The sequence below is a fragment of the Ochotona princeps genome, chromosome 13, assembly GCF_030435755.1.
Source record: "Ochotona princeps isolate mOchPri1 chromosome 13, mOchPri1.hap1, whole genome shotgun sequence".
Taxonomy (NCBI): domain Eukaryota; kingdom Metazoa; phylum Chordata; class Mammalia; order Lagomorpha; family Ochotonidae; genus Ochotona; species Ochotona princeps.
This window is the reverse complement of record NC_080844.1, coordinates 25,562,652-25,583,402: the sequence shown is the minus strand read 5'-3', so window position 1 is coordinate 25,583,402 and position 20,751 is coordinate 25,562,652. Positions and strand designations below refer to the sequence as shown.

The window sequence follows — 20,751 nt, the reverse complement described above, 5'->3', positions numbered from 1 at the left end:
TATACTTGAAGGCAAGAAAATAGAAACCCATGGTGACTTACTACCTTTACACAGAATAAAATAATTAGCTGAAAAAATATTCAAACAATCAAAAATAGCAAGACATATTTTGGCAATAAATAAAGAAGAAGATTTATTTAACTTTGCAAGGTGATGACAGAAACTAAAATGAAAAACAATAATATCACATATTAACTTTGTTCTTAAACATCCACATTTAATGTATCAACTTTGGCTGTTGTTATATGCCTTGGCAATTCAATAAAATTACTGAAATGGAAAATTGCAATTTTTATTGTGATACATCCAATTTCTCTACTAGTGCAATAGTTTAATAATAAACCACTGCATATGCTTTCAGCATTCTCATTAAAATGAGCAGGCTATCATTTTTCTTCCTAGTCCTAGTTATCAGCAACTTTATTTACCAGTGCATATTAAGCAGAATACAAGCTCCAGCTAAAAATTTCTAGTGGTATTTTTTTGAGAGATCCAATGTTACTCATTGTCCAGGCATAAGAGTTTTAAGGCCAGAAGGAAACCAATGTGTATTCATGATACGTGTTTCACATTATAGGTGAGGAAACTGAGACTCAGGGAGCCTCAATAATTTGTCATAAATTACCAGCTACTAGGTAGAGTAGATGTAACATATCCAGACTGTTCTATCAAAGCAGAATAACCTAATATTCCACATCGTTCCATAAATAGCTGTCACACATAGGCCTGCACGTTTTATCCTGACACAGAAAAAATGTGGTCAAAGGGGAACCTGAATTGAGACTTGTCACCAGACCCTGCAATTTATTAAAGAATCTAATTCTATGTGTACCCATTGCTAGTAGGGCATGACTACTTCCCTGTTGGAGTTTATGAATCTGCCTCCAAGTTTTCCATTTTTAAATAACCTACACAATGGCTTTGTGTTTGCATTAGAAGTCATATGAAATATCAACAACTCCCTACTTTGCAAGACATTATCTTCATAGAGCTACATTAATTCCTTTGTTGGTCTTTACAGAGTAAATCTACTTCTAATCTGGTACCTGCCATTAAGCTGCTTGTATCACTAATTTATTTCCCTTTTAAATAGCAATTTAAGCATGTTTTCTTTGGCACTGACTCTACATAAAACATTTATATTAACTATTAACCCTCCTGAGGCAGTGGACTTGATCACAGGAGGAATGGATTGAAGCTTAAATAACCAGAGATTGATCTCTCAGCTCAATCTCCAATAAGCTACATGACCTTGAGCAAATAATTAATCTACTTTCAACTTCTCTTCTTGTGTAAAATTGAGGAGATCCATTTCATGAACCCTAAGACCAAAAACTTTATATTACTCTATCAATAACTTTTAAACCAATCTTAAAAATAATTATTGTGCTCATATCTTGAACTTCCATCTAATTCATCCCTACACACATTGTACATATTTTATTCCTAACATTGGGAATTTAAATAAACCACAACAGTGTATTATTTCTTTTATTACTCTATGAACTCCATAAAAGGCTAACCCATTTTTACAGGCTGAATGTATGGCAGAGTTGACATTCTATAAATGTTTAAGAATAGATGGACACATGGCTATCACAGCCAAATACAAGGACAAGCTAAAGTGGATAAGGCTACATTATCTCTGTATACAGCCGAGAGTTCATTGCCCTGAACCTCACCAGAGGAGCTACATCTTACAGATAACTTTGTTTAAATTGTAAGAGACATTTTTCCAGGATTCATGCTACACTCTTCAGTTTCCTTTCTAAAACTTCATTTGTTGGTTTGTTGTTTGTTTATTTGTTTATTTATTTATTTATTTGAAAGGCAGAATGAGGGGAGGAAGGAAAAGAGGGAGAGAGTGAAAGAGAGAGATCTTGCAGCTATTGGTTCACTCCCCAAATGCCTAGTCCCTGGACTGGGTTCAAAGAGAACTGAAGGAACTGAGACCTTATGCAAGTCTCCCAAGTGGGCGATAGATACCCAAATAATTTAACCATCACCTGTTGTCTTCCAGAGTGGGCATTATCAGTACGTTAGCTGGGAAGTAGTGGTGGAACTCAAACCCAGACATTCAAATATTGGATGCATCCCAAATAATGGCTTAACCCAATGCACCACAAGGCTCGCTCCATTCATCCTCCAATCTTGATCACGAGATTTTTCAAAAGGAAGATGATCCTAACTCCTCTCCCCATTCCAACCAATTCAATGCCCAGTCAATTTTAACAGTTAAGTGAATTTTAAATGGTGACGAAGTAAAACAAAGGATATACTTCTAACAAAGTACAGCTTGCTTTTTCAAGGAAAGTGGTTCATAAAAATTTGTGTGTGATGGTAAAGTGCTGACCTTTTACCCTTTACATATTTCCATTTTGTTACCATCAAAAATCACTCATTTCTGGTGAATCTATGTCACTTCACATATATAAAATGCAGTGGTATGGCATGATCTTTCTCCAGACTAACAAAAATTATCTATGTGGGGGCCAGTGTGGTTGCAGAGCAAATTAATTCTTCACCCTATGGTTAGAGCATCCTCTATGGGAATCCATTCATGTTTTGGCAGTCCCACTTCTAATCCAGCTCTCTGCTTGTGGCCCGGGAAAGCAACACGGAATGGCCCAAGTCCTTAGGACCCTGTACTCATATGAGAAACCTGGATGAAGATCCTGGCTCCCAACTATGGATCAATTCAGCTCTGGTTGTTGCAGTTATTTGGGAAGTGAACCAGCAGAAGGAATATCTTCTCTCCCTATCTTTCTCTCTGTGTAAAAATCTGCCTTTCAAATAAAAATAAATACATCTTTTTTGAAAATTATCTATGTATTGCTTGAATAGATTCTTTGTCTAATGGTAACAGTCCATTACTCTGTATGATAAAAAGAAACACACTGAATCCAGTGAGATACGCTGCCTTCTTTGAACTGGCTATCACATGATTCCTGGGATATTTTCCTTAGAATAGCATATTTTTGTTGCTATTCATACCTGTTTCCATGGTTTAAAGATGTTTTCCCTACATGCTGTTGTGTTTCAGGCAAAAAAAAATTTCCCAGTTGCTACCTCATAAGTTTCACACATTCTGAATTCCATCTTGGTATTAGCAATCTATATTAACACATGTATAATGTTAAGATTTTCTTACTCACTTTTTAAATAGTCATCAAAGTATAATATGCTATTAATCCATTTTAATTATACTCATTACAAATATGATTTGTTCATGGGGATCTTCAATATTATAAGCAGTACTTTATATTAGTGTTATAAATGCTACCAATAAACTACAATTGTTAGAAACATGCCTAATGTTTCCTATTTGTTTCATCACGCTGCACAATCATCATGGACATGTTTATGTGTATATATTTGTCAAAGGAATCAAATAAGCTCTTATTACTGAAAAATAACTTTCATATTAACAAGAACATCAGCGAAGATTTACTGAACACTTACCATGAGCCAACACATTGTAAGTATTAAAGACACATTTAAATGCATTAAGGTAGAGTGCCTCTTTAATAGTCACAGACATGCTACACGGTAGATGGTTTTTATTATTTTATTATTATTTTCCATGATGCAATTTTATAGGCATAGGGAATCTCCCTCCATCTCCCTTTCCTCCCTTCCGATTCTCCACCTCCCCCCGACCCTCTAAATTTTTCCCTATATTTTTCCAATACTATAGCCCTTAAGCAACAATCACAACTCCAACTTTCTGCTATTTAGGTGTAACATGGCATGGTAGGCACAGACAATGGCAGAAAATCTAGTATAATATTGTCAAGGTATATTTAAAAGTTAAATTGAGAGTTTTGATCTTATTTGAGAATACAGAATATTGCATATGTCTTCACTTCCCGGTGTGGTAGCATCCATCATATAATTCATCTATGAGAGAATATGTATGTAATTATTTACATATATGTCTATTTGCTTTGTACTTTACATGAAAGTAAAGTACTTTGTACTTTACATATCTGAGAGAACATATGATCTCTGTCCTTTTGGAATTGGCTTATTCCACTAAGCACAAAAACCTTCAGTTGGGACCATTTGGTTGCAAACAGAATTTCATTCTTTATAATGGCTGAGTAGTATTCCATGGAGTAGATATACCATGGTTTCCTTATCCATTCATTTTTCAATAGACATCTGCATTGTTTTTATGTCTTTACTATTGTAGATTGTGCTGCTACAAATATAGGGTTGAGGTCACTTTCTGATAAGCAGATTTCATTTCCTTTGGATATGTTCCCAGCAGTGGGATAGCTCGGTCACAGCTTAATAGGACAGATCCATTTTCAGTTGTCTTTGCACTCTCCATACTGACTTCCATAGTGGTTGTACTAGTCTACACTCCCATCAACACTCCCATCCACTCCAACAAGTGTTGTTAGTAGATTTCTGAATGTAGGCCAATCTCACTGGAGTTAGGTGGAACCTCAATGTGGTGTTGACTTGTATTTCTCTAAAAGATGGGGAACCTGAGCATTTTTTCATATGTCTATTAGTCATCTGAATTTGTTCTTTTGAGAAATGTCTGTTCATTTCCTTCATCCATTCTTCACAGGTTGTTTGTTTTGCTGTTGCTGAGTTTCTGAAGCTCTTAGTAAATCCTGGACATTAGTCCCCTGTCAGTGGTGTAGTGTGCAACACTTCTTTTCCATTCTGTTGGTTTCTTCTTTACTTTGTTGATCATTTTCTTTGTTGTACCAAGCTTTTTAGTTTGATGTAGTCCCAGTTATTTATTTTGTCTTTGACTGTGTTTTTTGGTGACTTTTCTAAGAAGTCTTTATCAATGCCTATATCTTATGAGTGCTTCCTATGTTTTCCCCTAATAGTTTGATGTTCTCTGGGTGCAGATTTACGTCCTTGATCCATTTAGAGCTTCCTTTTGTGTAAGATGATAGGTGGGTGTTTGCTTTTTACTTCTTCAGACTGATATCCAACTGTCCCAACAGCATTTGCTGATGAGACCAACTGTTGACCCTGGGTCATTTTAGTTCTCTTGTCAAAAATTAGCTGTCTGTACAGGTATGGGTTCACTTTTAGGGCTTCTATTCTGTTCCACTCTTATTTGTTTCTGTACCAGTGCCAGTATTTTGATTATTTTCTTCCATTTTACAGATAAGAAAACTGAAGATTAAACAGTCTGATAATTGCACAAGTCTTTACAGCTAAAGGTGGTAGAGCTACAAACAGTACCCAGGCAATTTAACTTCACATTGTTGTGTTTTGAAGGTGACGATAAACCTGCTAATTGTGGGAATTACCATATTTACTGTATTTCAATAATTATTTCTCCAAACTCAAGTTTATATTTCATTTTAAAACTCTGTCTTAAAACTAAAACCACATAAACAATGCAAAGTAAAATATTTGCAATAAGAATTATAGTCTATCAAAAGAATAATGAATCATTGTTACTGAGAAATTAGCAAATAGAGTAAATCAAAGTAGGAGCATAATGTAAGTATGATATAATTACCAGCATAGTTTTCTGACAGTGAATTTGCTAGCATTGATTGATTAATTTTAGAGTTAATAAGCTTATTCACTGTGTACCTTAACAGCTTTTTCTATTTCACATGTTAGGTTTAAAGTTTAATTTCTTTCCACAGAATTTAATCAAAGATTTTCCTGCTGCCAAAAGATAATAAAGTAAAAATGATTAAAAGCAAATTTAACTACAAAGGTTTTCATAGAATCACATTACATCTCATCTATTTATGAATTGATTTTTATTTAAAAAGTGAATATATAAAATCTGATAATTTCCTTTATAATTTTCCATTTGCTATATTCTAATTAGTATATGTTCAAACGGATTATGTGCATAAAATAGGTAGTAAATCATATTATCCCTGAAAGTTTAAATAATTCGAGAGCTATTTATAAAATATGCCTAACTTATTATCTTAATAATATGGCTTACAGACAGAAATGATTCCTGATTCTTATATCTGAAGCCAAAATTACAGAAAGTTAAAATACTCACAGCTTTTAAATTTGTCATATGAAACATTAAAAGTTTAAATACTTACAATGAAAAGCAAATTAAGTATCTTGAGAATAAGGGTCTTACCCAAAGACACTTTAGAGCCAAATAAAGCATTGAAGCCATTTCAAAGCCACTGTTCTATTTAAACCTTCAAAATTTATTGAAGCTTTGTGCCAGCAATGTGGGCAAAGCGGGTTAAGCCTCTCCCCTGTGATGCCAGCACTCCATATGGATGCCAACTGGAGTCCTGACTACTCACTTCCAATCCAGCTCCCTGCCAATGTGCTTGGGAAAGCAGCAGGCCTTTTCACTCATATTGGAGACCAGCATGAAGCTCCCGGTGTTGGCCTGGCCCAGTCAGTGTCACTATGGCCATTTGCAGATAAACTGATGAAAGATTCTCTCTGTACCTCTATCTTTCAAATAAATAAAATACATCATTATGAGGAAAATATGATTGGCAGTTTACTATATTCAAATTTCCTTAAAGCATTAAAAGTTATCATTTTTAGTGTCGCGTTTGTTTTTAATTGTGAAGAAATAGAAGAGACATCATTTAGTAACATACAATTTTAAGTAAGGTAAAACATTTCTTGGATAACTGTGATTACATAAAAATCCAGGTGTACATACCAACTTAGAATGCTATTACACTAGGCTTTGAAGTATACTGTGACCAGCAAAGTTAAAACATGTTTCATATACTTATTGCATATTATGTGTGTCTTCTTTGAAAAATGGATTATTTATTGTCAGCATATGATTATTTTATCATCATTACACTATTCAATTATATGATTTCCTTATTATGTTCACAACAGACATATGAATTGCAAATACATTCTGCCATTTCATAAACTGACTTCTAATTTTTTTGATTGTTTCCTTTTCTATGCAGAAACTTTTTAATTTGTTTATTTTTTGTTTTTGTGGCCTGTACCTTTTGCTTCATGGAGAAAAAGAAAGAGAAATAGCAAAGAACTTTTTCATTTTATTTTCTCTTAGGAGTTTTACAGTTAAGGTCTCACATTCAAGTCTATAATTCATTTCATAATTCATTGCAACTTAACTTTTGTGTATTTTGTAAGGTTAGCTCTAACTTTATTCTTCAACATGTAGATATTCAGCTTTCCCAATACTATTTATTGGACAGACTATCATTTTCCCAGTTCTGTATCCTTAGCATTCTTTTTGAAGATTAGTTGTATACGCATGTACGTGCATGGGTTTATTTCTGTGCTCCCTATTCTGTTTCATTGGGTGGTGTGTACATGCTTATGCCAGTAACACGTGTTTTAATTAATAGAGCTTTATAATATACTTTGAAGGCAGAGGCTTTTTTTTCTTCTTTCTCAGAACTGCTTTGAATAATCAGGATCTTTTGTGATTTCAAAAGAGTTTAGTGACAGGTTTTTTCATAAATCTGTGAAAATGCTACAGAAAATTTCATAAAGATGTCATTAAATCTATAGAATACTTTGAGTACTAGTAACATTTTAATAATACTAATTTTTCTAATCAATAAAAACAGGATGTCTTTCATTTATGTCTTCATTTTTTCTCACCCATGTAATATTTTTCAGTGTGTAGATCCTTCACCTTCTTTAAATTTATTTCCAAGTGTTTTACAAATTGCATTTTTTTCTAGATTTATTTTTCAGGTGTTAAATTATTAGTACTATCTACAGCTAATTTTTATTTGCTGATTTTGGTAGCAGGCAATGTTAGTGAGTCCATCTATTGGTTCTAATAGTAATCTTCAAACATTCTACATAAGAAAATCAATATCATCTGCAGAGACTAGCTTACATCTTTCTCCAATTTATTTGACTTTTTTTCTTTATCTTACTCAAGTATTCTGGCCACAACTTCTAGTACAATACTGAATAATAGTGATAACTATGGACAACTCTCTTGTTCCTGATTTTATGAAAACTTCAGCATTGCGGATGCTGTCAGCTGTGCATACTCCTTTTATACCTAGTTAATCAGGAGGTTTCTTTTTTAATCATAAAAGGATGTTGAATTTTGAGTGTTTCATCTGCATCTATTAAAATACTCATGACTTGTCAATGTGATGTATAGTATTTATTGATCTGTATGTGTTGAACCATCCTTGCACCCCAGAGATAAATACCATTTGATTACAGCATGTGATGCTTCAAGCGCATTATTGAGTTTAATTTGCTTGCATTTTAGTAAAATGTTTGCAGCTATGCTGATCAGTTAATGGTCTGTAATTTTCTTTTGCGGTATATTTATCTTGATTCAATATGAGAGCAATGCTGATCTTGTAAAATGAGCACTAAAAGAGAAAGTAAAACTACAAACAACTATCACTTCACATCTGTTAGCGTGGTTATTATCATGGTGAGGATATGCACAAGGGATGTATATACTGTTGTTGGGAACATAAGTTGATGCAACCATTATATGAAAAATTGCATAGAGTTTCCTAAAAATATAAACCCACTTCCACATATAAAGGCAAAACAGCTTTTCATAGGAATATCCACATATGGAATCAACCAAAATGTTCATCAGCAGATGAATGAATAAAGAAAATTATATATATATATATATATATATACATACATACACACACACACTCAGACACAGAGAGTGGAATATTATTCACCCACAAAGAAGAAAATTTATGATACTGTGGATGAAGCTGGAGGACATTATACCAAGTGAAATAAACCAGATACAAGAAGGCAAATGACTGCACAGTCTGTCTCATATGCAGAATGTAAAATAGCTGGAACTCACATAAACTGAAAGCAGCTGGCAGTAGGTGCCACGAGCTAAAGGGCGTTGGGAAAGGAGAATTACTGACCAAAGGGTTACATGATGAGTTAGTTTTCAGTTATAAATCTTTAGCTTTAAGACGAATGAGTGTTGAAAATCTAATCAACAGTGCAGTGATTGTAATTTAGTAATACTATATTTTATACTTGAAATTTGGTGAGAGTAAATGTTAAGTGTTCTCATTAAAACGGTAACTGATTAAAGTGGTACATGTGTTAATTAACTGAGCTGTAATAACAATTTCATGATGTATATCAAATCATCACCTTGAATCCCATGAAAAAATACCATTTTTATTTGTTAATAATACATCCCAACAGGCATTTAGTCAAACAGTTCAGAGGCCTGCTTCCCGTACCTGAGTGGCTACGTTCAGTTCCTGGCTGAGGCTCCCAAGCTCCAGCTCCCAGTAGATGCAGAACATGAGCAGCAGTGATGGTCCCTGCCACCCATGGCAAAGACCTGGATTTAGTTCCCAACCTACGGCTTTGACTCAGGCTAGAGTTTCTTTGTTCCTGCACTCTCTCTAATATAACTACAACTATAACTCAATAAATCTGGGGGGATAATAAACTGTGTGTTTTTCATTGCTATGAGCCATGTAACTAAGATGCAGGCAATGCATAACTCCACCTAAGGGAGCCACATGCTCTGAGGAAATTGTGGATAGTTAATTTAAGAAATGATTCATTGATAACGATTAGTAATGTAGTATTTGGTCATACTTGAAGAGATTGTGTAAAAACAATGATGCTTGCAGTATAAAATTCTACAAAGAAAATTCCTGCCTTAAAATGAACTCAAAAATTCCATTAGGAAAGAATGTAAAACAAAGGAAATGTCAACCCTGCCCTTATTTTATAACAAATTATAACCATAAGAATAAGCCATGCAAAATTGATTTTGCTTTTTAGCAAGAAAAGTTGCTACATGTCCATAATAAAAAAAGAAATTCATCTACCAGTTTGCTGGGATTTTTCATGATAGAGTTCGTGTTACAAGAGGCACTGAAGAATACCATAGCAGACTATGAGATAATCAAATCTCCTACTCATTGAGCAACCACAGCCAGAGTAGAGAAGTCAGAGAAAACAACAAAGAACAAATTTTCTTAAGAAAGCTGAAAACTACAGCATAATGTTATGACAGTATACTTGGCTGTATCACATCTACTATGACAGTATGTTTTCTTTAAAGCAGCCCTTAAGCAGCCAATTATCTTCAAAGGGCCAATAAATCCAGTATCACTGGTTGCAAACTCACAAGAATATCAACTAACCTTTTGAAAGTTTTGAGCTCTCAGATATCCTTTATTTAAATTTTTTTTCATTGACAAACACAGCTGGTTTTTGCTAACAAAGGTTCTTCATTCATTCCTCAGCACATGGAAAACTCAGCTCCCAATGCATTTGCAGTTAAATGAGAACATGTGACTAGGTATCACCAACAAAATCCAAAATTCAAGAGAACCACTTCTCAGGGAAGACTATATAAAAAGGAAGTCTTGAACTAAAATGGCAGACCCACAAGATCAAAAAAAGTTATCCTGTGTAGGATAATTGTCACAAAGAATCACTCAAAGCCCCCCTGGATCTCTGCATGTAGAGTAAGTGAAATTTTACACTGTGTTGAGACATTGAGAGTTTGGAGTGGTTCACCAACCTATAATAACCTAATCCATACATGACCATCTTTAAACACACAGGGCCAGTAACGGTCAATTATCCTGGTGCTTTAAATGCCTGGATTCAATTCCCAGCTCTGGCTCTGGGCTCCCTCCATCAGTGCAGATCTCGAGAGGCAGTGGTGACAGCTGAAGTGAGGGGCTCCTGTCATCTTGCAGAAGACCTGAGCTGTGTTCCAGCTCCCAGTTATTCCCAGTTATTCCTCGCCATTCCTAGTCAACTCTAGCCAACCTCAGCCAAGTGTGTATCAGCAGTGAATGAGTAAGTCAGAAATCTCTATCTCTGTGTCTCTGTCTGTCTCTCCTTCTCTATCTAGTATCTATTTTTCCATCTATCTATGTATCTATGTATGTATGTATCTATCCATCTATCTATTATCTATGCATCTATTTCACCTCACTATCGTGTCTCACAAATTTAAAATATGGTAATTTAAATATATGGGACAAAAGTTACTTACTAATCCTCAGATATTCGGCTTAGCAGATTATTAATAGATTATTTTTATATGCATAAAAGAAACAGTGAATAAAATACTGCAAGTTGACATAGAAAGCTAGAATATTATGCTTTTCCATTTCTCTGTATTTTCTCCACTTTGGGGTTATTCAATAACTAGAGACTGAAAATGCAAACCGCCTCATTATATCATCATTCCCAATGCACATACTCTTTACAGAAAATATTTATTTGTGTGGGTCTTTGGTTTGGTTGGTTTGGTTTTAAGTAAAATGTATTTCGTGTTTGATGCTGAAAATCTGAAACTTAGGCCCCAATAACTGAACTCTAAAATCCTCAATTCTGTTTCCTAAAACATGTCTAGAGAAAACTGGATCACAATCCATGGAGCACCAAGCACCGGAGAGTTTTACTTTGCTGTGATGGTTCTCCTCATATGCCACTCAATACAGCAAAGTGAAGTCATCAAACTGAGTAAGGAATACTAAAAACGTTTTGATTTCTCTCCTGTATCTTCACTACTTTTTCTCCTTAACTTTTAAATGATCACAGCTTAAGATGCTTTCAAATCAGCTGCTTTTGTCCATTATTTGGTACAGTCTTATGCATTGTACCTTTATACATTTAGAACCAACTACCATCACATGATAAGGTTTCTCTAATATTCAAGTTTCAAGAAGAAATTGAGAATAAGATATTCTAAAGGGATATTTTATATCACAGACTGATCAAACTAAGTTCTTACTATTTACCTGGAACATTTCGAAAGAGCCCTTCAAAAAAGTGTTTGGAAAACTGAATTATACAATTATTTTGGTGTAAAGTACTGAAATATACAAGTACTGAAATCTACATATTAATAACCAGTATTTCTGAGGTTCCCTCATTTGTGTATGTGTATATATATGCATAGAACACCAATAATGGTTGCAAAAATTAACCAACAAAATATATTCTAAATTTAGTGTGAAAATTTTGTTTCTGGTCTTATTCCTGGGGGTTAGGCCAAGGCTGCTCATGCACAATGCTCCCAGTACAGCACATTCCAATCCCACTGGCAACAACTGTCCTAAGCCTTCTCCCTTTGCATCTGTCTTCTTTGTTCCTTGCTCTCATCTGCTCTGTCCAAATTCTGATGTTTGATATTTGCACTTATGAACCTGATCAAATAAAGTGCTTTCTTCTTTTTCAACACTTGGCTTACTCCATACTTGCAAGTGGAGATGGCCTCTGTCCACACTATTATTTTCTTGTTTGAGGGAAATTATCATAGGTACTATTTAACAAGCAATTATGTGCCAGGCATGTGAAGAGCACTTAATAAACATCATCCTAATTAATACCCACTACAGGCATGACTGCAATTTTTTTAAGATTTACTCATTTATTTAAGAGAGTTACAAAAAGAGAGACACACAGAGAGAAATCTTCCATCTTCTGGTTCACTGCCCAGATGACCACAATGACTGAAGCTGGGCCAGGCCAATGCCAGAAGCCAAGAGCCAGGAGTTGCATACAAGTCACCCAAGAGGGTGGGAGGGGGAAGCATACTGGCCATTATCCACTGCTTTTTCCCAGGCTATTAGCAGGGATATGGATCAGAAGTGGAGCAGCCAAGACATAAGTCAACACCTATACAGGAATCTAGCATTGCAGTCAGGAGCTCTGGCTACTATGCTACAATGCTGGTCCCAAGTATTTTTATTACCTTACAGTTCTTAAAGCAAGTAAGGAATCTGAGAAAAGTTAAACAAACAAACAAACAAAAAACAGTTTAGTCACAGATACAATGGAATGCTGTTAATAACCACTTAGACAGCCATCCCCTACATCTATATTTAAACTAAATGCTTACCAAACACTTAACCATATTCTAAGATCCTATGCTAAATAATGATTATACAGATGTGAACAATATAGTAAATCTATAATCTCATTCTAATAGAGATCACAACATGTAAATACATAAATAATACCATTTTCAAAAGTAATATTACTGTGGAGAATATACGCTGAAGTGATACAGAAGGACTAGAGCTTAAACACATGGTCATGACAGGAGTATCAGGAAGGAGCCAACCATTTGAAAATTTGGGCCCTGAAGATACTAGGATGAAGCAATTACAAAATCATGGGTGAAAGTTTAGGAATGCGCATGGTGCCTCAAGAAACAGAAAGCTGTCCAGTGCCACCAAGCCAGTGACTCAGGAGAATAGCTGCTGAAGATTAGAGAGAACCATCTGGCCATCTATGCTAACAGAACTTCATCTTCTGTGCAATGGAAGCTACATTTTAAACAGAAATGGCATGATTATAACAATTTTTAAAGTACAGACAATGTATCACCTTTAATAGAGAACAGAGAGGCTAGAATGATATCAATGCAAAAGGTAACTAGGCCAAAGCACAAAAAGTTCAAAAATGACATTTCTCTGTGCACTCAAAAATCAGATCTACCTATCCCTGGAAATAATGGTGAATACAGGAGCCAAAGAATCAGACATTACTTTTTAACATTTAATGATATTTATGAGGACCATCTCTTCAATCTTGGAGTCTCTTTAAGCTCTGATCTCCCAAGCTCAAATATCTCCTCTCGGGCCCGGCGGCGTGCCCTAGTGGCTAAAGTCCTCACCCTGAAAGCGCCAGGATCCCATATGGACGCCGGTTCTAGTCCCGGCAGCTCCACTTCCCTTCCAGCTCCCTGCTTGTGGCCTGGGAAAGCAGTCAAGGACGGCTCAAAGCATTGGGACCCTGCACCCACGTGGGAGATCCGAAAAGAATCTCCTGGCTCCTGGCTTCGGATTGGCGCAGCACCGGCCATTGTGGTCACTTAGGGAGTGAATCATCATACAGAAGATCTTCCTCTCTGTCTCTCCTCTTCTCTGTATACTGACTTTGTAATAAAAATAAAATAAATTTTTTTTTTTTTAAAAATCTCTCATAGTGGAAGTCTAACATCAGGGCTTCAAATTTCCAGGTAATCCCTGCAACAAATTCTAAGCACCACAGTTTCTAGTCTCAAAGAATAGCATGGGTGGAAACTGAATATACGCAACCATAAAATACTTCATTACGCACTGTGTATTATAAAAGACAAAATTATAACCAGAAATTTATCCTCTTTTGTGGAAAAGAGAAAAGATCATGCTCAAATTTGTAAAAATCATTTGGACACATTTTATAGAAATATCACTTTATCACCCAATGCTTTCTTTCATAATAAAACCGAGAAAGTATAGCACTATCAAAATAATTTTTTTCAGGTTTGTTAATATGAAAAAAATGCTCTTTGCACAATCCATGAGAAATTGATTACACAATTTACACACCATATTTGTACAATCTACAATTAAATTTACAAATTCCTTTCAGAAATATTCCATCCTGCTGCAGCTTCTCGGGTTTAAAGACGAAAAAATAATAAACCAAGATTAGAAAGATAAGATTATAACCAAACTTCAATAATGTTTCCCATCAATCAGAGCATAAAAATTCACGTTTACCAGTATATCAGAGGCATCATGGGAAATAAAACTAAAATGCTTAAAATCTATCATTAGAAATTCAAAGACAGGGGAACAAATAGAAACTAAGGTGACTTCCAGAATAAATATGAGTGCCCCAGAAGTAGTAACACAGAAAAATATTCAATGCACTTCAACAATTAAATTGCAGAATAACTTCAGGCCCCTGGGAAAAAGAAAACTTTTATTTTCTCATAAGAACACACATATTCTAAGAATTGTAAGGAAAAGGCCATCTGGGCAACTAGATTATCTCTACACTACACTTTTCACTACTTCATTTGGTCCTATTTTAAGTGTCTCAGAAAATCAGGCTTCTATCAAGTGCCTTGAAATTTTTCTACCAAACCATTACATATTATTGGTAAGTAGTAACCAATAATCCAAACCACGAGTTTGAAAGTATTCTGCCTGCCCATATGCTACTGATAATCTTATTACTACTTTTTTTTACATATGGTCAGCTTACCAAAATATTTTATGAAGGTTAATGTTCTTACTGGGTAAACAGTAGTTGGCAATGCCTTATGATCCCAGTGAGAATAATAAATAATCCATAAGTTTTCTCTCACTCTTTGTCAATTGTAAAATAAACAAATATTTAGGAAAGATCCCCTTTCTTCAGGAGTGTAGGCAGTGGGGGGAAGGTGAATTTAGAGAATTCAAGTACTCTCGGCTGTATGACAAATATGTGTGGACAGAACAAGGCATAACCAAAAGTGTCCTCCATTCACTAGTACATACCTGACAAGAAAGAAAACATTCTCAACAAGCTCCCTCTGTGGCAGCATGTTACAGTGGAAAACATACAGAACAAAAATTCAGAAGACTGTGTCCAGACTAGGTTCTGCCTGGATCCAACAGTGGGATCATGGGCAAGTCCACTAGCCTCTCTCAACTTTTTCTTCAAATTGTATACTGCATTGCAGCCAAGTCTCCTTACACTTTACGATGTGATGATCAGCATCTAAGAAGAACTTGACTATCCTTCTAATAAAAGTATGCTGAAATCCTAATATGCTGTGGCTGAATAACCAAAATTTATAAATCCATTCTTACAGATAAATGTGAAGTTTCAGAGTGAGGAATAGTCTTTTAGAGAGCTTGAAGAAATATGACAACGTCTTCATATTACTTTAAAGCCCAGGTTCTGTTAGTACATTCAGTGTAAGGGAAAAATCAACGATTATCAAGAACACTGGCGAAACTGAATTGATTTTAGTATAATCTGTGGTAATTCAAAGCTGGAACTAATAGGGTAGCCAAAACCCCCCCAAAAGACTCAAAGTTCCTTTTATTAGGCCACGTGAAAGGGTTTTTTTCTTCTCTTAATGAGCCTTAAGGCAAATCTAATTGTTTATTAAAAAAATTTGTGTAAATACATAATTTACATATTTTCTTGACTATTCACTGAAAGGAAAAGCTGACTTATTGTTAAGGTGAATAAAACAGTGCTTTACCACTGCTATCCTCCCCAAATGATTAATATATACAGAAAAATGTCAATTCCCTCAGTTTCCATTCATAACTTATGCGTGCATTATTATACTATCCTCCCTACAGAAATCTTTTTAAGCCACTTGGGATTTTTTTATGAATGTTAATTTGTTTAAACTGGACAATATAATAGGTAATTCCTTAAGCAAACACGTGTAAACATTTGTAAGATGCAACTCAATGGCAATGGAAGAAGCCTAGGAAATGCACGTTAATCCCCATACATGGACCACCTATCCTTTCCTTAGGGCACCTCTAAAGGGAAGGACAGGAGACCGGCTGACCCACGAGCAAGAGAGGATGCCAGGAACAGTGTATATAGCAAATATTTGCAATAGATTAGTTTCTTCTTAATAAAAAAAAATACAAGTAGACGTTTAAATGTTTATGCCCTAGTTAGTAAGCCAAGAGTGTAAATCATGCTAGATACCTCATATCTGCTTGAACATCAACAGGTCTTACTCATGTGGTAGGTACTTAGCTCCATGTAAATCCAATGGAGGACTTCTGCTGCTTTTAGATCTTGGGTTTTCTCTGAAAACAGCATGTTTCACCATGCTGACTGGATCATTTCTTCTCCTCTGAACTTCAACCATTCATAACCTCAGGAAAAACAACAAAAAATATGATTTAAAAACACTTGCTCATCTTGAACACATATTCTATTTTCAGGTCAAGATAAGCCTCCATCATTCTGGGAGGTGCTGGAAAGAACTGCTCAGTGGTTAAAGGTCACACCATTACATCATGTAGTTTAAGGTTCTCAAAGTGATTAGTGATATGTCTTGGGCATACATTATATCTAAGTTCCTTGTTATTTTCATATTCTTTGTACTTTGTCTTAGTCTACTTAGCCTGCCCAAAGCAAAATATCCTAGACTGGGCGGCTTACACCATAAAAACTTCTTTCTCACAGTTCTGGAGGTTGGGAAGCCCAAAATCAGAGTATCAGTCCCTTTGGTTCCTGGTCAGGGTCCTCACCCTGGCTTGCAGGTGGTCATTTACTCACTGCCTGATAAAATTACCTCTCCTTGGTGAAGGCATGGGGAAGAGCTCTCTAGTGAATCTAATAAAGATACTAATCTTTTCTGACCAGATTCCAACCATTCTGATCTAACTGAACATTAATGACTGTGTAAGGCCTTAAGTCAGAGTTCCAACAAGATTCTTGGAGTAGGGCAAACATTCACTCACAAAGCAATCAATTTGCATGCTTGCTTTCAACAAATATTTATTGAGTGCCTTCTATGTGCCTGGTACTATAGCCAAGCTGCTTTCTCAAGCTAAGGTGGGTAACAGCAGACAATAAATGTGTGTGTACAGGTGTGCATGATCATATGTAGCACACACACAAAAGGACAAACCAAAGAGAAACCAAAATTATGGAAGCAGAGTTGGGGGCTTGAGAGAGGTGGCTATTTTGAAACAGTGGCCAGGAACTCAGAGAGACTCTTGAGACTAGATTTCTGATGTAAGTGAGGAAAAACCTTTATAAAAAGCCATAAAGGAAGAGTCCTGGCTCAACATCCAAGAGGCAGAAACATGAGCATTGAAAAATTCTGAAAAAAGCCAGAATGTGGCAGAGTGTGGGAGAGGGCAGTAACGAAGGAGGAAAGGACAGTGAAGTGGCAAGCAGGTACAGCCTTGAAGGCAAGTCTGTACTGTGTTCCGAGAAAGTGTAGTTTTATTATATATTTTTGTCTTGAGCAAAGGATTAGCATGGGTTAGCATACTGTATATACTTTCAAACAGTCACCCTAGATACCATAAAGATAACAGACCCAAGAGTGGAGGAACAGAAATTTAGAGGCTTTTTCACAAATCCCAGTAAGCAATGCTAGTTTGGGGGAAAATGCTAGTGCTGAAGTTTACATCTGGAATACCTTCTGAAGATAAGGCTGTCAGGCTACCTAAATGGATTGAATGTGAGATATGAAAGAACAACAGATGATCAAAAACCAGAACTACTGGCTCGAAATAATTCTAGGGTTCAAATCAACAAAGGAATCTGAAAGACAAGCCACTTGGAGGATGTCCTCTCCTAGCTCTCCGTATAGCTGCACACTTCCCACAGGTGCAAGCAATCATTTTTTGCACTTATCTGTTAAGCAGCTGTCTGTCTCCCATCAGCATGTGAACTTCTAAGAGGCACAACTTGTACCCATCTGGTTCACCCTTGTATAACTTTAACCACAATTGTGCTAGGCACTTAAGTACTCAGAAGTAAAGCTTTGAGTATTCTTGAAATTATATCTTATTAGAAGCATTGAAAGAATATGGGATAATTTAAAAGGAAATAATTTTATTAGCTTTCAGCCAAGACTATAAAGATTCTGTTTTCTGGTGTATCTCTTACATAATTTACACTTAGACCAAACCAATTCACTAGAGTTCCCATGATCCCTGTACTCCCAGCTGGTTTCCTGTTAACATTCTTCCAGCAATAGTTTTAGCCTGATCTGACATCATAACTATCCAAACCTTTCATCTATTTAACAATTCTTAGAAAAGTATCTTTCCTGCTAAAAACAATAGTTATCATTAATCTTTTCTTATTCAAGCTCAAGCAAAGATGGTAAAACTAAAGAGCAAGACCTACAGACAATTCTAGAAGCTTATTTCCAATTGCTGTAGACTGCGTCTCACATAAAGTTTTATACCGGTTGTTAAAAAACCAGTGGCGCAATGGATAACGCGTCTGACTACGGATCAGAATATTCTAAAAGCTCTTCAGATTGATTTTGCTGCATTATATGTGCATTCACCTTCGCTCTACAGGGGAAAATAAAATATATATATTATAATATATATAATGATACATATAAATTATATATATATCAGGGCTAAAAGATGGAAAGTTCTGGAAAATGAAATGCATGGTAGTGAACCAGTCTAGACCATTTTGCTCATGAGAAGGTCTGAATTTTTCAGTGGTCACATGCTTATAGCTTGAGGTAGGGCTAAACTGAATGTACTGGTTTCTAATACTGATTTTTGCTTTAAAATAAAGTTTCTGCGAGGCTTTGGCTGAGCTGTCCCTACGCTGAAGGCCGAACGCGCAAACGGCTAAAGTAATGAGGGTCAGTCTTAAGGTAAACTGCACCAGATGACACCCAGTTGATGTGCGGTTCGTGATGTCAGCACAACCCATACTCAGGCTCCTGAAGTCCCCAGCTCTAGTTTCCAGAACGCCCAGTCGAGAAACTGACCCTTGACACGGCCATAAACTTTCCTCAGACTCGGCTTCCGTTAGTGTTAAGGGGGAGCCTGGCGCGTCCCTGAGGTGAGCGGCAGCGACGCCTCTTCTGGGAGTGGGGTTGGGAGGGAACCCTCAGGACAGTGTCCCTGGCTGCGGGGCCGGGGGAAGCCGAGCTCCCAGGCTGGGCGCGCCGCGGGCGGCCGGGAGGCGGCGGGGAGACGGCGGGGAGACAGCCCAGGGCTGCCGGGGCGCCACCCAGATGACTCCCGGGCAGGCCGCGCGGGCGGGGAGAGGCCGCAGCCCCCGCCCCTGGGCAGGAGCCAGGTGGCGACACGGGGGCGGGCTCGGCCGCTCTCCGGCCCGGCTTTACTAAGCCCGCGCCCGGCCTCGGCAGCCCGGCCGCGCCGGAGCCGCCGCCCGTAGTCTCCAGCGTCCTCAGGTAGCGCGGCCACCGCTCCTCAGGGAGGGACGGGTCCGCTTCCCGATGGGTTGGTGGGCCTTGGGCTGAGGGGTCGGGAGGGTGTCTCTCTGGCTACCTTGCGCTCAGCCACCGACTCCGGGACAGCGAAGGCTCGAGGCGTCCCTTTGGGGGTGACCTGGTTACCTTCCGCTGAACCGCCGGCCGGCAGCGCCGCTGAGGGGGCTCGCTTCCCGGAGGCTTGGGGCTGCTCGGCGCCCTCCCACCTCACGTACGCACACGCACACCCCGGGCAGGGGAGGGGACCCGGAGGATTAGAAGGGCGGATAAAGTCACACAGCCAGCCAGCAAGGATAAGAACCTGAGTGGGACCTGTCCACGCTGTAGTCGGATGAAAGTAGGCGCAGCTTGTGCGGCTCCTCACGTCCTGCCCTCGGGTGGGGCGGGATTGGTTTCTCTGCTTGTGTCGTCTTTGAAAGCCCGGGCTGTGAAAAGGTTGGGGGTCAAGAATGAGGAGACTTTGATTCAGTCAGGCTTTCTTCGCCCTGCTTTCCAACAGTTTCTGGTGGCTGCAGGAGGGGTAGGTTGGAGGACTCATTAAAGTTTGTGGTATATTCCCAGGGAAGTGTGTGTGTGTGTGTGTGTGTGTGTGTGTGTTGAGAATTAAAACAATAGTTATCATCAAGATAACCCCCTCTTAATTCTAATTGGGCTTTGTTAGAGAATAAATTGCTGGGGATGTTATTCAATATTGAGTCCAGCAGGTGTGTCAGTGTTGAAATTTGTGTTTACTGTGTAGTTTTAGGAAAGTTGATTTCTGTGTGCCTTTTTCTGTGCTAGAACACTGGGAGGTTTCTCGGGAATCCAGTAGTACCACCTTGACGTTGGGAACAAGCCCTCTCCTGGGGGCCCCCTGACCTGGGGCAGAGCAGAGCTCCCTGTACTTTCTGGTTTTGTTACTAGCATTTTGGATGTGCAGTTTGGCTCCCTGGGCTTCCTGCCTTAGTCTCTGCTGAGAACGAAAACTTATCAAAAATATGCCGTAGGCACATTTGGGAGGGAGAAAAAAATGATGTGATTTTTGTTCCTGCCGTTAAAGTTCCCACATACTGGCAATTTAAACCCAAAGCATTGTTTACCAC

At 37.5% G+C, this 20,751-nt stretch overlaps 1 protein-coding gene and 1 long non-coding RNA gene across 7 annotated transcripts in view; one reads left to right on the top strand and one right to left on the bottom strand.

Annotated features, from left to right (window-relative positions):
- The window catches only part of LOC131481622 (uncharacterized), a 340,971-nt gene extending 321,093 nt beyond the window's left edge, over positions 1 to 19,878 (bottom strand). For both annotated transcript variants that reach the window (XR_009246453.1, XR_009246454.1), the window contains exons 1-2: positions 19,728 to 19,878; positions 16,423 to 16,595 (exon numbers count right to left, since the gene is read on the bottom strand). This is a non-coding gene — a long non-coding RNA (uncharacterized LOC131481622). The remainder of the gene's footprint in view (positions 1 to 16,422; positions 16,596 to 19,727) is intronic.
- Positions 19,134 to 20,751, top strand: part of RHOBTB1 (Rho related BTB domain containing 1) — a 123,931-nt gene continuing 122,313 nt past the window's right edge. For 4 of the 5 annotated variants that reach the window (XM_058671029.1, XM_058671026.1, XM_058671030.1 and 1 more), the window contains exon 1: positions 19,134 to 19,275. The gene's annotated coding sequence lies outside the window, so the exon portion shown is untranslated. Of the gene's footprint in view, positions 19,276 to 19,484; positions 19,631 to 20,751 lie in introns of those variants that run through there. The other variant, XM_058671027.1, reaches the window with a different exon arrangement.